Below are 16,030 nucleotides of genomic sequence, written 5' to 3' on the forward strand. Positions count from 1 at the left end.
TTCAGCCTCTGGCTTAGAGGATGGGCGTGTAACCCAGTCTGATCAGCAAGGTATAGAGGTCAATTTATGGGCAGCCTGGGAAAGTTTTTCTTCCCTGATAAGAGGAAAACATAAGAGGATCTCTGTGCTCTAAGCCTCCAGTTACTTCCTTCTCAAATGCAGTTATGTGAGGATGTGATGCCTGGAGCTGTGGAAGCCATTTTGTGACCATGAGGAGAAAGCCAAGAGAATAACAGAGACACTATCCCAATGTCTTGAGTATTGTTCAGCTATGAAACTAACCCTGGAAACTCCTCGGGCCGCATAGTAGATATTTTAAGTTTTGCCAGCCATATGTCTCTGTCATGACTACTAAACTCTTCATTTGTATCATGAAAGCAGCCTTTGACAATATGTTAACAAATGGCTGTGACTATGTTCTGAGAAAACTTCATTTTCAAAAATGGGCTAAGGGCCAGATTTGCCCTGTGTGCCATAGTTTGGCACAACTTGTATTTTCGGCCATATTAGCTGGATTTATGGTTACTTGCACTCAAAGCATTTCTAACAGAGCATGTACGGGCTGCCCTAGAGGGCAGTCTCTCACCCCAAACACAGCTGTGCTCACAGGCTCAATTGCCACTTGCTGGAAGCAACAGCTTATTTTCTTCTGTCTACCAACATTCATTCACTCAACAAACATCTATTGAGTGCCCACTCTGTGTCAGGAACTGTTCTGATGCTGGGGCTAAAATAGGAGATGTTGAACCCTGTCCTTGGGGAGTTCTCTTTATATAACATTGGGAATCACGAAAGCCTTCCTAGAGGAGGTGATAACTAAGTTAGCTCTGAAGGGTGAATAGGAGTTAGGAAGATAAAGGGCAAAACGTGGGCCTGGGCGGGTAGGAGGGCATTCCAGGCAAAAGTAAGGGGGGACATGGCGCATATGTGAGTAGAAAAGGGAAAATGAGGGAAAGAATGGAGGAGAGTGAGGCCAGAGAGGTTAAATGAGACTAGATCACAGGTGAGCTGGTAGGTCACTGGTTTTCACACTGAGTGAGATGGGGCGATTGGAGGGCTTTGAACAGAGGGGGACATCAACCACTGACAGCTGCCTGAGCTAGGGTGATGAAGAGGTCATGAATAGGAGATGGCCTTGAGAGATTCCAAGGGGTAAAATAGGACTCGAGGATAAAGCAGATGAGGGAAGTGTCTAGGATGACATGCAGGGTTCTGATTCTTAACTATTTTGTTGTATCTCTAAAGAAATAGACATAGAGCAGAGGAGAATTCAGAAAATTTTATTTGTTTGTTTTTGAGACAGAGTCTCACTCTATCACCCAGGCTGGAGTGCAGTGGCACGATCTCGGCTGGCTGCAACCTCCACCTTCCAGGTTCATGTGATTCTCCTGCCTCAGCTTCCTGAGTATCTGGGACTATAGGCGCCCGCCACCACGCCTGGCTAATTTTTGTATTTTGAGTAGAGATGGGCTTTCACCTGGTCTCAAACTCCTGACCTCGGTTGATCCACCTGCTTTGGCCTCTCAAAGTGCTGGGATTACAGGCATGAGCCACTGTGCCCAGCCCAGAAAGTATTTTTGAGGCCTTTGTGCAGTGGCTTTATCAGAAAGAAAGGAGCAAAAAATAGACAGGAGCTTGGGCTCCTACCTCATAATCAAGCTTTGCCTTGCATTTGTCCCAGAAAATTCACTGGATTAATTGGACTTCAGCACAACTGTCTTAATTTATAGCATTAAGTAAAATCTATATATGTCAAGATGCAAAGTGCAGGAATGTAATGGGGACTGTCACAGAGGCTGCTACATCTGCAGTATTCTTTCCTAACTGCCTAAGAGGTGTTTGCCTGAAGAATGGGGGAGGACTTGGTCTAAGAGCTATGCAGGAACCAGGAAGAGACCTGGGCCTCAACCAAAACTACATGAGAACCCCGTGTGTGCCAGTCAGTCCCTGAGTCCAGGGACTATTTTGCTAACTACTAACACTCTACTCTACTAATCTATTTTAAAATTTCATTTTAATGGTAATCAAAATACTGCAGACACATTGATTTTTTTAAAAAAAGACAAACAGTCCTTATATTTGCTATGGATTGCACATGGCTGCAAGTAACAGAAAACCCAATTAACAAACTATAAGAATTGATTTTAATATTTTTGGTGTTATTCACAACCAGAGGTCCAGATGTGAGCAGTTTGCTAAGTGGCTCAACAGCATCAGGTCAGATGTTTTTCCATTTTCTTGGCCTTTCCCTCATGACCACAAGATGGCTGCTGCAGCCCCTTAAGTCATCAATCACATCTGTGTTCCAGGCAGAAGGAAGGTAGCAAAGAGTTTCCCAGAAATCCCCAGCAGGTTTCTGATTATGTTATTGGCAAGAGCTGTGTCTTAATTACCCCCAGCTGCAAGGGAGTTTAAGATCGTGAGAGTTTTTCTTTTTTTAGCTTTTCAGCCTGTATAGCAGAAAGTCAAGAAAAAGGAGGTTGGGATGGGTGTCAAGAGGTCAGTATCCACCATGGTCCCTGTTCCCTGTCCCACCTCTCCTCATCCTGAGTTCTCACTCTCCTGAAGTAATTCTCTTCCTCCATTTTTCTAAATAGAATGTTTATTCTGTAATTTCTTGATTTTTTCCTCCATTCAGATACTGATTGTCTCTCAACTATGAAAGGTAAAGATATCTTCCCTCATCACTATCCCCACATGCCACACACATGCCACACACACAAGCCACACACATATACAGTCTTCACCACTTCATATTCCAAGTATAGATTGGTGCCATTTAAATTTTTTGATTATATTTTATTTCTACTTTATGTTTAATATTTTAAAATTATTTAAGTGACAAACAGTACCTTAGGTGATCAAGATCAACATCAATAGTGATAAAACATGTTGATAATATATGTACCCTTGGTATGATGTAATGAAAATGGCACTTTATCACTGTGATCTCCCTCCTAAACACCCATAACTCAGGCTAATCGTGAGAAAAACATTAGACAAACCCCAGTTGAAGGACATTCTGTAAAATACTTGGTCAGTACTGTTCAAAACCATCAAGGTCATCAAAAAAAAGGAAAGTTTAAGAAACTGCCACAGTCAAGAGGAGCCTAAGGAAATACATACAAATAAATGCAGTATGGATTCCTGGATTGAATCTTAGAACAGAAAAAAATCATTAGGAGAAACTAAGGCAATCTTAATCACCCATGGACTTTAATTGATAATAATGTATTGAGATTGGTCCATTAAATGTAACAAATTTCGTATCAGATAGTAATGTCAGATGTTAGTGATGGGGGAAACTGGATATGGAGCATATAGGAACTCCCTAAACTATATTATTAATTTTCCTGTAAACCTAAGACTGTTCTTTAAAAAGTCTATTCAAATATTGAATTAATATTTGATGGTTTTATTATGATGATTGGGTTTTTGTTGTTGTTGTTTTTCTTGTTGTTTTTGAGAGACAGGGTCTCACTTTGTCACCTAGGCTACAGTGCAGTGGCAGAATCATGGCTCACTGCAGCCTTGACCTCCCAGGCTCAAGCAAGCCTCCCACCTCAGCCTCCCAAGGTTCAGGGATTACAGGCATGGAGCCACCATGCCCAGCCTGATGATTGTTTATATTATCACAACTGGGCCACTTCGTGTGCTATGACTATAACATTTTGTTTTTCCTAGAGTTAGCCATTGCCTCTTTTTTTCTGTCTTCTGTGTTCTTATTAATAACTCACCCCAGGCTCTCTGCTATTGGTATAAATCTCTCAATACGTTCAAGAACATTGAGTAATTTGTCAGTTTAATCTATTTTTTGGCTTCAAGCGCTACTGCATTGTCCTAATAGTCCATTGTAATACTCCCTCATTCAGAAGGTAGCAGGGTTTTAAAACACTAAAGTAGTTTTAAATCTATCTTTTCAAAAAAAAAAAATCTCAATTTTACTGCTGGAGAAGACTGTAGAATTCATCAGAGAAAGAATAGAAACTGGGCATTCCTCTAACCACTGAACAGTTCTTTCCTTCCAACAACTAGCTCCTCTGAGCACATTTCTTTGTGTATTACAGTCAGAAAATAACAGAATATTGGACTTTCTGGGGCTTCTCAGTCTTTGGTTTAGGACTCCCCCTTAGGCTGATGGACAACAATTATCATAACAGCTACCATTTCTTGCATATTGTCTGGATGCCAGGCACTGTGCCAGACACTTACATGCAGGATCTTATGTGACCTGCATAGCAACTTACTAAATTTGTCACCTTGGGTGTGGCACATGCCCAGTGAAACACCAACCTCAGGATTATTGTTTCAACCTGCCAACTTATTCATTTATCTCCCTGTCTAGCCCCCTAGATGCCATCTGAGGCTTTGACGTTCTTCTCTAGGAAAGACCATATTTCCAAGTTCCAGATGGAAAATGGACTGGTTATGGCCAGTCCCTGTGGCTTCCTATGGCAGCTTAAAGGACTCATCTTGCAGGATCCTGCCCTGGGCTCCCTCTTCCTCCTGTGTGCCGGATATGATGACAGTTGTCAAGAGGGACAAGACATTTCAGGTGGGAAGTTTTCTAGACCCGAAATGGGGATCAGAAGTCACAGCTCCAAGCACCAGAGCTTGCCCTGGGGCTGACTTCTCTTTAATCGTTTCCTCTGAGATTCATGTTTTCCCATAAGAACCACTTGAATCCCCTCTTATTAGTCTCCCTCTGTCCTGAGCACTGGCCACACCCCTGTTCCTGTGTCTAAATTCTCCTGCTTCCCCAAGGGCTATTTCTTGACTGAGGTTTATCAGGCATCAGAGCATCTACTCCACAAGGTCACATGACTCTGGCATCTTCTCACTCATGCATTTCTTTTTTAAAAATTTTTTATTTTATTTTATTTTATTTTTGAGATTGAGTCAGGCTCTGTCACCCAGGCTGGAGTGCAAAGGCATAATCTCGGCTCACTTGCAACCTCAACCTCTGCCTCTTGGGTTCAAGTGATTCTCCTGCCTCAGCCTCCAGTGTAGCTGGGATTACAGGCACATACCACCCCCAGCTAATTTTTGTATTTTTAGTAGAGGTGGGATTTTGCCATGTTGGCCAGGCTGGTCTTGAACTCCTGACCTCAAGTGATTCATCCGTTTTGTCCTCCCAAAGTGCTGGGATTACAGGCGTAAGCCATCACACCCAGCTCCTACTCATGCGTTTCCATCTAGCCATGGCCTGGCCGCCTGCAGCCAGTGTAAAATACCAATCCATCTTTATCTACACACTTTTAATGAGCAACTACTATGTACCAGGCATTGGGCATTATTTCAGTGTTTCTCAAACTTCAGTCATTTGAATTCTGCTTCACAGGTTTTTGCAAGTTTCATCTGTACTACTTTTGACTTAATATTTGTCTTTAAATTGGCTCCTTTTTTGTTTCAATAAATTTATTTTGAAAAGGAACTTTAGAGCACTGCCATCAGTGAAAAAAACAGTAGACAGTAACAGTTTCCAAAAGTAGACAGTAACCTTAAAATACATGCATAACTATTAAAATAAAAACTTTTGGTCTCTGTCCCCCTAGTACCCACCAATGCTGCATATACCTGGAATGATGCTGCTTTTCACCCCATTCCCACAAGGTGGGTTTCATTGCCATCTCCATTCTACAGATGTGGGAACTAAGGTTCAGAGGGGTGAAGGGACTTGTCCAAGGAAAGAGGTTTGGAAAGTGGTGGGATCGAGGTTCAAATCCAGGTCTGTCTGGAATGAACACCAATGACCCTCAACCACAAGGTTTGGGGCCTCTGAGGCCCAGTCTTGGTTCCCAAGGTGCATGCAAGGGTCTTCTGTCTTCTCAGTGGTGGTATGCATTGATTCCCCAGGATGATGAAAACTTGCTGTACCCCCTTCTCCATTTATCCACAGATAAAAGAGGCAGAGATTACCATGAAAGCTTCCTGATGGTGTGAGAGAGTCACAGAGGTTCAATCTCACATCACATGACCCAGCTTTGTTCTCTGCCCATTCACTAACTACTATCTGTACTAATCTCTGGCAGGAGCTGATTGGCCCAAGCTGGGCTCCTGGCTCTGGCTGGGCCAATCGGATTCTCTCCTCTACTCTCTGTTTCTCTGTCCTCTAGCTGGGCTTGGGTCAAGGTGAGGAGACAATCAGCCCAAAGCAGGCCCCGAGTGGAAGATGGTTGGTGTCCCAAAGGCAAATTAGGGTGCTGGTATCTGAGCAGGAAAAAGAGATATCAGGAAGGCCAAACAACAGACATTGCCTGTGGGCATAAAGTTGGTATTTGCGAAACAGCGCCAATACCTGGATATTCCTGTTACCAGAAAAACAAAGAGCTGGATCGCCTTCCCAGTTTCTCGGATGGACACCGTGGTGTTTCTGAGGGAAGGTCATCAGGGCCCAGGAAAGTCGTTTTCTTTTCAGCCCCTACCCCGATCCTGGTTCCCTGAAAAGGTTGGAAGAGCTCCATCCCGGCCCTGTGGTGATGCCAGGCGATTATGTCCAGGGCACCATGTCTGGACTAGTTGACCGAGAGATCTCGAGATCCCTTCTCTCTCACCACAAACCTCAGCCAAGAAACAGCCCTTGGGGAAGCAGGAGAATTTAGACACAGGGACAGGGGTGTGGCCAGTGCTCAGGAAAGAGGGAGACTAATAGGAGGGGATTGGCAAAGAGATGGTGATCCCTTTCCTTCCCCACTCCCCTCCACATCCCCCTTTTTTTTTGAGATAGGGTCTTGCTCTGTCAGCCAGGTTGATCTCAAGTTATCCTCCCGTCTCGGCCTCCCAAAGTGCTGGGATTACAAGCATGAGCCTCCCCACACAGCTTTTCTTTTCCTCTTGTTCTCTCCCTCCCTCCCTTCTGCCTCTCTCTCATTCCCCCTCTCTTTCTATCCCTCTCTGTAGCCCAGATTCTCCATTCCCACACACGTGGCCTAACACCACTTCCCCACTGCACCCAAATTTCCTTCCTTTAAAGGTCTCAGTGCAGCCTGAGTAGAGGAGAGAATCCGATTGGCCCAGCCAGAGCCAGGAGTCCATCTTGAGCCAATCAGCTCCAGCCAAGGTGGGGGTCACGTGATTTCCAGCCCAGTGATTTCAGGCGAATGCGCCCAGGTCTCAGGAAGAGGGTGTTAGGGCCCAGGCTCCCATCCTGAGAGAAGCCGTTAAAATCCACCAGCATCCAGCTTCAATCTAGTGACTTTTAAATTTCTGTATTCAAATCAGGCCTCTCTCTCGGGGCATGTGTGTGGCGGAGGGTGTGAGGGCTGCCTTCCGAGTGATAAAAAAGAGATTTAATAACATTGTTCAAATGTGGGAAAAATGACACTGCGCCGTCCTTGTAAGAAGACAGGACTGCCCGAGCCACCGCTCAGCTCTGCTCAGAACTCCTGGGCCTGAGATAACATTGATTTGGGCGCTTGCATCACACATGTGCCACATGACGGATTGCTGGACGTTGACAGCATGGCTCCGCTACTAAAAACATATGACTCCATATGGAACGCCGTGGTGTGGGGTGGAAATCCTGGACGGCTCCAGGCTGCAGATGGCCATGTATAATTCACGGGATTTGTAAGACTCTGCATCTGCTCCGTTGCTCATTCTTCAGTTGTCAGACAGACATAATCCCGAGCCTCTTATTTTATAACACAGATCTGCCAACGGGAGTGGGGAGGGGAGCCAGGGAGGCAGAGCTGCTGCCAGGAGAACTCAGAAATAATTTGGGGAGAACATTCGGCATGTCAGCGAGGACAGAAGCGTGCACCGCAGGAAGCCCAGGCGAAGTTGGAAACAGGGCTGCCGGTTCCCTGGTCCCTCCCAGGAGGCCAGTTCTTGAGGAGGCTTCTGGAAGGGGGTGTGCTTTGATCTTGTCTCTGCCTTCAGCTTTACGATATCATTTAGGCTCAACCTGGATCAGCCTCACGGGTGAGCCAACAGGCCAAGTGTCAGGATATTGAGGCATTTTGTACATGAAGTCAGCCTCTCTTACAGGCTGTGTCATTGTCAGATCGTCGCACTCTGTGACCAGCAAAGGTTAGAATTTTTGCACCACTACCTTAGGAAGCTTTTCCTGACTCTTCTTCACTAAATTAGGGACCTGTGGCAGTCATTGCTGGTAACCCATAGATTCTCTAGGCCCTCACTGGAGTCATCTGCACACAGTTTTGGTGCGAGCCTCCGGGGTTCTTCCATCTGCCTGGCTGGGGGCTTTTAATATTTTTTAGATGCCAGAGCTCGCTGGGTCCGCGTATGGGGACAGGCCAGAGTGCCAGGGAGTTGATGTCCTCAGGAGCAAATCTCAACCAACAAGACACAAGAGGTAGTGGCTAAACACCCCAGCTTCTCACCCCTCCTGAGGCAACACCGAGATGTGTTCTGCACCGTTTCCTAGAGGGTCCTTGGTTGGGGGGTGGCGAGATTGTGCCCTAGTTGCCACAGCATAAAGTCTGTTTAGTAACACACCCTTCAACACATATTCTCTTCCCTGTTTAACTTCCCGCATTCCCCTGCCATCACTTCCTGGGATTACCTCCCCCAAATCTATATGCTCTCAAATTCTTGCTTTAAGGTCTGCTTTTGAGGGACCAAAATTAAGATAGGGACTCTCTTTTATGCTTTCTCAGACCTGGAGATTTCTTCTGCCACAACACTGATCACATTTGGTTGCCATGACTTGTTTAACTTTCTGCCTCCTTGTTGCTCTATGGGATCAGAGACTGTCTGTCTTATTCCCTTTTGTATTCACAGTGCCTGGCACTTAGTAGGTGCATAACAAACACTTGTTGAGGTCCTCCTGGCCTCCCCACTTACCAGCTATAGAATCTTTGGCAAGTCACTTAACATGTCTCAGACCCATCCATTCCCTCATTTGTAACACATGGACAATAGTATCTACCTCACTAGTTTGTGGAATTGCAGTGAAGATTAAATAAAAGGATGACGGAGGAAAATCTTAGTAAATTCTGAAATGCTCAACCAAAGTAAGGACCCTACTAAGTCAGAATTTCTAAAACTGTCACTGCACTGGTTTACATGAATCAATTTCAGATGATACCCAGAAGCAATTTTACTGAACTAATTGCATGTTTATTTGAATTAAAATAGAGAAAAAATATAAGCAGCCACTCAAACTCAGATGTATTAATTAGGGATGCATTTGGTTTCAAATAACAGAAAACTCAACAAGTAGTGGCTTAAACAAGTAAGGGTTAAATGTTTTCAGTTAACAAGATTTTTGGACTTCAACAGTCCAAGGTTGGTGCAGATATCCAAGGACATTGCCAAAGACCTCGTCTTCTAAGGTCAGGCGTAGTGGCTCATGCCTGTCATTCTAGCACTTTTGGAGACTGAGGCAGGATTGCTTCAATCGAGGAGTTAGAGACCAGCCTGCGTAACATAGCAAGACCCCATCTCTATTTAGGGAGGGAAAAAAAAGACCTAGTCTTCTAGCTTCCTTCTTTCATCCTTAGCATGAGGCTTTTATCCTTATAGCCTCAAAATGATGGCTCTACCTCCAGGCATTGCATCCTCATTCCAGGAAGGAAAAAGGGAAAGGGCGGAGGAAAAAGGATATACTATCTGAGTCTGTCCACCACCATCATTACCGCTACCACTATTGCAATTTTTAAATTAGGAAAACAAGGAGTTATCTGGGAACTCCACCCGACAGACTTCTGCCTACATTTCATTGACCAGAACTATGTTCCCTGATTACTCCTAACTACATGGGAGTCTGAGAAAGCTTATTTATTTATTTATTTATTTTTGAGCCAGGGTCTTGCTCTGTAGCCCAAGCTGGAGTGCAATGGTGCAATCATGGTTCACTGCAGCCTCAACCCAGGCTCAAGTGATCCTCTTGCCTCAGCCTCCCAGGTAGCTGAGATCACAGGTATGCACCACTATGCCTGACTAATTTTTTTGTTTTTTGTAGAGACGAGGTCTCCCCGTGTTGCCCAGGCTGGTCTCATACTCCTGGGCTCAAGTGATCCTCCTGCCTTGGCCTCCCAAAGTGCTGGGATTTGAGAGTAAGTTTTTGCCAAGTACAACGCTAATCACTTAGTGGGTCCTCATAGTTACTTTTTACCTAAATGAAGTTCAGGCTGCAAATGTACCTGTTACGGGTTAAATTGTATCATCCCAAAAAGCTATGCTGAAGCCCTAACCCCCAGTACCTCAGAATGTGACTGTTGGGAGACAGGGTCTTTCCAGAGGTAATCAAGTTAAAATAAGGTCACGAAGGTGGGTCCTATCCAATACAACGGGTGTCCTTATAAAAAGGGGAAATTCGGAAACAAAGACACACACACAGGAAGAGGGTCATGTGAAGAAGAAGATGGAGATTGGGGTGCTGTTTCTACCAGCCAAGGAACACCACGCACTGCCAGCAACTCCAGAAGCCAGGGAAGCGGCCTGGAACAGATTTGCCTTCACAGCCCTCAGGGGGAACCAACGCTGCCAATACTTTGGTCTCAGATTTCTGGCCTCTAGAACTGTGAGACAATACATTTCTGTTGTTTAAGCCACCCAGTGTGTGGTACTTCGTTATGGCAGCCCTAACAAACTAATACAGCACTCTTCTTCCATCTTATTTTGTTATTGTTGGATTTTTTTTTTTGTCTTTCCCCCAATATTTTCTTTTCTTTTCTTTTCTTGTTTTGTTTTGTTTTGTTTTTGAGACAGAGTCTCACTCTGTTGCCCAGGCTGGAGTTCAGTGGTGCCATCTCGGCTCACTGCAACCTCTGTCTCCGGGGTTCAAGCAATTCCCCTGCCTCAGCCTCCTGAGTAGCTGGGATTACAGGCATGCGCCACCACACCTGGCTAATTTTTTTGTATTTCTAATAGAGATGAGGTTTCACCATATTGGCCAGGCTGGTCTCAAACTGCTGAGTGATCACTTCAAGTGATCTGCCTGCCTCATGTTCCCAAAGTGTTGGGATTACAGGTGTGAAGCACCACACCAGACCTCCCCCAGTATTTTCTTATGAAAAATCCCAAATATACAGAAAAGTAGAAAGAATTGTGGATACCCATGTACCCACCTTCTACATTTTGTTATAATGTTAATTTTGATACATTTAAGAAGTGCTCTGGCCTGACATAGTGTCTTACACCTGTAATCTCAGCACTTTGGGAGGCTCAGGCAGGAGGATCATTTGAGGCTGGGAGTTCAAGACCAGCTTGGGTAACACAGTGAGACTCCGTCTTTGCAAGATTTTTTTTTTCTACAAAATTTTTTAAAAATTAGCCAGGTATAGTGGCACACACCTGTGATCCCAGCTACTTGGGAGGCTGAGGCAGGAGGATCACTTGAGTCCAGGAGGTTGAGGCTGCAGTGAGCTATGATCTCACCACCACACTCCAGCCTGGGGGACAGAGAAAGACTCCGTCTCAAAACAAAAACAAAAACAAAAACAAAAACAAAAACAAAGGGTGATGTCTGCCACTGGGACCTTTCCCAAGACCCTTCTCTGTGCCCAGCACAGTGCTAGACACTTTACATGCAGAGCATCAGTCAGCGTTCTCATTGGCAGGCCATAGACACCCACCCAGCTGGACTGATTTAAGCAGATGAAGAATTAACGTAAGGACGTGGAGTCGCCACAAAATCACGTGGAAGAAGCAGCAGCTTCAGAAGGGGAAAAAGGCCGAAGGGGGACTATGCATCCCCAAGCACAGCCAAAATCACACCCCAAACCAGCCTGGTGAAGGCTCCTGTGCTAACCACTGACCCAGGCATTGCTGACTGTGTCACCCACTGCTGGAGCTGGACGTGACTGCCATTGCTGATGCCCCCCAATAATATGTTTCCCTGTCCTGGTTTCTTCAAACCTCAGCTCCCAGTTTAAAGTCTGAGGCCAGTGCACCTGATTGGCTGAGCCCATGTCATATAACCTATGACACAGGACACCCCAGCAGCCAGGGAGACTGGGAGAGCAAAGGCCAGGCTTCCAACTTCCAAAGAGAGATGAGGGTTCTGGCTTCCCATGCCCCATGACTGATACAGCCAAGAATTCCCAAAATGTAGAAAGGGACTTCAGATACCAAATGGCAAAAGAAGTGACAATGCCTTCTATGTAAATTCTTATTTAACCCTCATAGTAATTCAGTGAAGTAGGCCTGATCATGACGCCCATCTTACAGCCAAGAAAACTGAAGCTAATAGCTGTTCTGGGTCACACAGTGTAACAGTTCTAACCAGGATTGCAACACAGGCAGTCTGTCAAGAGTCCACACATTTTCCATGACATCTCCCAAAGCCACCATACTGCTCAACTCCAGTGGGAGGGTCCACTCACATTGAATGCTGAAGCTGTGCAACCCAGTAGCCCCAATCCATCTCCCAGCCCCAGAAGCATGAAAGTTTTCGTCCATTGAGCTGACATTATGAAGTCAATACACCTTAAAATTCAAGCAGGAAGTGTGTGTCATTTGAGGAAGTGTGTTACAGAGCCAAACAGTAGCCATATTCAAAGCCTTCCCTGGCCCAGCCTTGATGAATGGGGTCAGGAGCCTACCAATAAACAAAAGAATTCAGTACATTATTTTCCTATTATCTTTTCACTGTGTGAGAAATAATCCCAAAACTTAGTGGCTGAGTACAGCAACCACTTTTATATTGCACAATTTTGTGGGTCAGCAAATCAGGCAGGGCTTAGCTGGGTGATTCTTCTGTTCTACATGGTGTTGATGGAGATCACTCAGGAGTATTCAGCTAGCCAGTGGGTTAGCCCGGAGGGTCCACTCCCATGTCTGGTACCTTGCTAGGGATGGCTGGAAGGCTGGGCTCTGCTAGGGTCCCCCAACTGAGGCTCCAACATGTGGCTTCTCTAGCATGGTGGCAATTACAATCCCATCCTGTTTCAAATGATGAGCACAGAAAGACGTCACTTCTCAATGGTGAACTGTCAAAAACTTTGCAGTCATGTTTTAAAACCACCACACCCATCTAGAGAGATGTTATCTGTTACCTAGCCTGTCCTGTCCCTGTAAGCAGAGAGGAGAAAGAAGTTTCTTATCTCTGCATCAACAAAGAGAAAAAAATGAAATCAGAAAACACATTACTCTGTGACCTGCTTTGACCCCAGGCAGCAAGGGCTTCTTTGGCTGCACATTGCAGACAGGACAGATAGCAGACAACAGGTCATAGCACCAGACGATTGCTATAACTGGCTGTCTTCTTTCTGCGCCATCACAGTCCCTGACATTTTGACTTTGAGTGACCCAGTCACCCTTCCTCCCATCCCTGCTTAGCCCAAACCTCCCGCCGTCGGTCTCCAGGCTGAACAAACTATCTTACTTGGGGACAATGGAAGCTTTTGTCGTCTTTTCCTTCCTCCTGTGGGCCACTGTCTGTACGAGAATCCAGATTACCCTTGGGGGCCATGCTAGTGATTACCTCTGAGAATCTCTTCATACCAGCCTCTCCTGGAAGTGAATCAGGGCTGCACAAAGGGAAGAATGTTATCACGGTAAACCAGGACGAGCCTGGCTTGGCTCGGTTGCAGAAAACACACTTCACTCATGCAGAACACGCCAAATTGAAAAGATCGTGGGTTAATCAAATCCTTTTCTCCTCTGTTTTTATCAAACTCAAGAGGGGCTGGCCTATTAATTAGAAACGCTTTTTCATGTAAAACACGGGCACTTTGGAGATAAGGAGGGAAGACCCTTGATTCTACAGTCACAATGATGTTTCAGTTATTTCATTACAAGGCGCCACATTCATCGCTGGCCCCATGGACGCAGCGCAGACCTCCCATCACTCTCGTGGAAAAACTCCCTGAGATTCAGAAAGTTTCTCTGGCAGTAGACAAGGGCAAGAGAGTTTCTTTTACTACAGACCAGATGCATTGAAGATCTCACATTTCTATCCAATGCGAACAGAAAAACTTAGCAGGCTTTTATTCTGTGTTGTCTGATTACAGCAGCCACCGGCCTTGTGTGGCTATTTAAATTTAAATTAATTTAAATGAAAAATTCAGTTTCTCAGTCCCACTACCTGCATTTTAAGAGTCCAGTAGCAATGTTGTGGCTTGTGGCTTCTATACTGGACAGCGCAAATATAGAATGTTTCCATCATTCCAGAAAATTCTATGGAACTTCTCACATCAAGCTCAAAACACCTCTTATTTGTTATTTGAGAAAACTGAGAACAGAAAATCAGAATGGCTTAATATGATGCATCTCTTCTACTGGAAAAAGGGGGGAAAACCCCTACTACATTTCTGCAGCAACACTTCTTGGTGTGCTCTGCCTGGTGTCCACTTCCCTTCTTTTGGAAAAAGCACCTGATTTAGTCACCCTTCTCCTACTCTCTGTCCACATGGTTCAGGCAGGGCTAACCCTACTGCCCGGCCCGGGGGCGGGCCCAAGACCTACTCCTGACCAATCAGCCACCTCCTTTCCCTTGGCCATGGTGATTGAGTCAGTGAAGTTTCAATAGGAGTGAGCCCTGGGACTTTTGCTGGGAGGAGTCAGGCCCTCTTCCTGTTGGGGTTGCCAAGGTGGTAGGATAAGTCGGGAACTGCTGGGGCCTTTGCACCTTATCCTGGAGAGAGTTGGCCTATGAATGCCTCCATCACAGAAGAAAGGGTGGGGAGCAGAGAGGGTGGGGAGTGGGGAAGAAAGAGTCTTGGTGACACTGTAGGCCTCTTGGCTGTGGTTGTGTTTGATGACAGATCTACCCCCTGAACTTCCCAGTCACATGAGCCAATAAATATCTTCATGCTTAGGCCAGTTTAAATTGGGTTTCTGTCATGTACAACCAAAAGAATTCTGACTTTGTTCCAAGAATGATGATCCATTTACACACACACAAAAATTAAAAGGATGCGATTTTTTTCTCTTCCTACATATTTTTATTCTCAAGCCATTATTAAGATGCACTTCATGGGATAGGAGGTTATCAGTTCCATATGGGTCTCACTGGCTGCCCATAATTCGACCAAGGAATTGTCTAACATAGAGGAGCCAGTCCCATAGGCTGAAGCTCCACCAACCAGCTTCTCTCTTTCTTGAGAATTTGGATAAAGTTGAAACGAAGACTGAGTTGGCAGTCAATCAAGTCAATAGGAGCATTAGACTGAGAGACCATGAACTTCGACTGCTGAGAACCCTGAAGTTGCTCTGCTCTCACCCTTCGTAAGGTCTGTGTCCTTTTAATAAACCACCTTGAATTTGAGCTAGTTCAAGTAGCTATCTATTCCTCACAACCAAATATGACTGGTTCAGAGAATGTCAAAAACTTGAAAAGTGTTTTATTTTGATCAAACAATTCTACCTCTAGGAATTTACTTCCAAAAAATAATCAAAGTATAAGTTCAAAGATTTAGCTATAAGCATATTTAATATCGTGCTCTTTATCCTAGTAAGAAGTTGGGAGAACTTATATATAATACTAGAGGCTCTCTTAAATACATCCTGAGACACAAAGTCACTCAGTAAATGCTTGCTGAGTGAATGAATGAAATACACAGTAATCATACAATTATATTGGAGAAATATATTTATTAACATGGAATATAATTGTGATGTGTTAAATTTAAAAAAGATTAAGAAATGGCATACTCTGTACAATCTCATTAAAAAAGAGATTCATCATACACTTGCATATGCATAGAAGAAGATTTGGAAGCTGGGCCAGGTGGCTCATGCCTGTAATCCCAGCACTTTGGGAGACTGGAGCAGGAGGATCACTTGAGCCCAGGAGTTCAAGAGCAGCCTGGGCAGCATAGCAGGACCCCGTCTCTGAAAAAAAACTAGCAGGGCATAGTGGTACACACCTGTAGTTGCTGCTATTCAGGAGGCTGAGGTGGGAGGATCTCTTGAGCCTGAGAGGTTCAGTGAGCCATGATTGCACCACTGCATTCCAGTCTGGGTGACAGAGCAATATTCAGTCTCAAAAAAAAAAAAAAATTAAAGAATCATCAGCACCAAGATGTAAATGGTAATAGCGCCTGAGTAGGTAGAACTATAGTTTATGTGTGTGTTTCAAACATTTTCTTCTTTCTGCTTGTTTGGTTAGTTTTCATGT

The sequence above is a fragment of the Nomascus leucogenys genome, chromosome 10 (genome assembly GCF_006542625.1).
Source record: "Nomascus leucogenys isolate Asia chromosome 10, Asia_NLE_v1, whole genome shotgun sequence".
Classification (NCBI taxonomy): Eukaryota; Metazoa; Chordata; class Mammalia; order Primates; family Hylobatidae; genus Nomascus; species Nomascus leucogenys.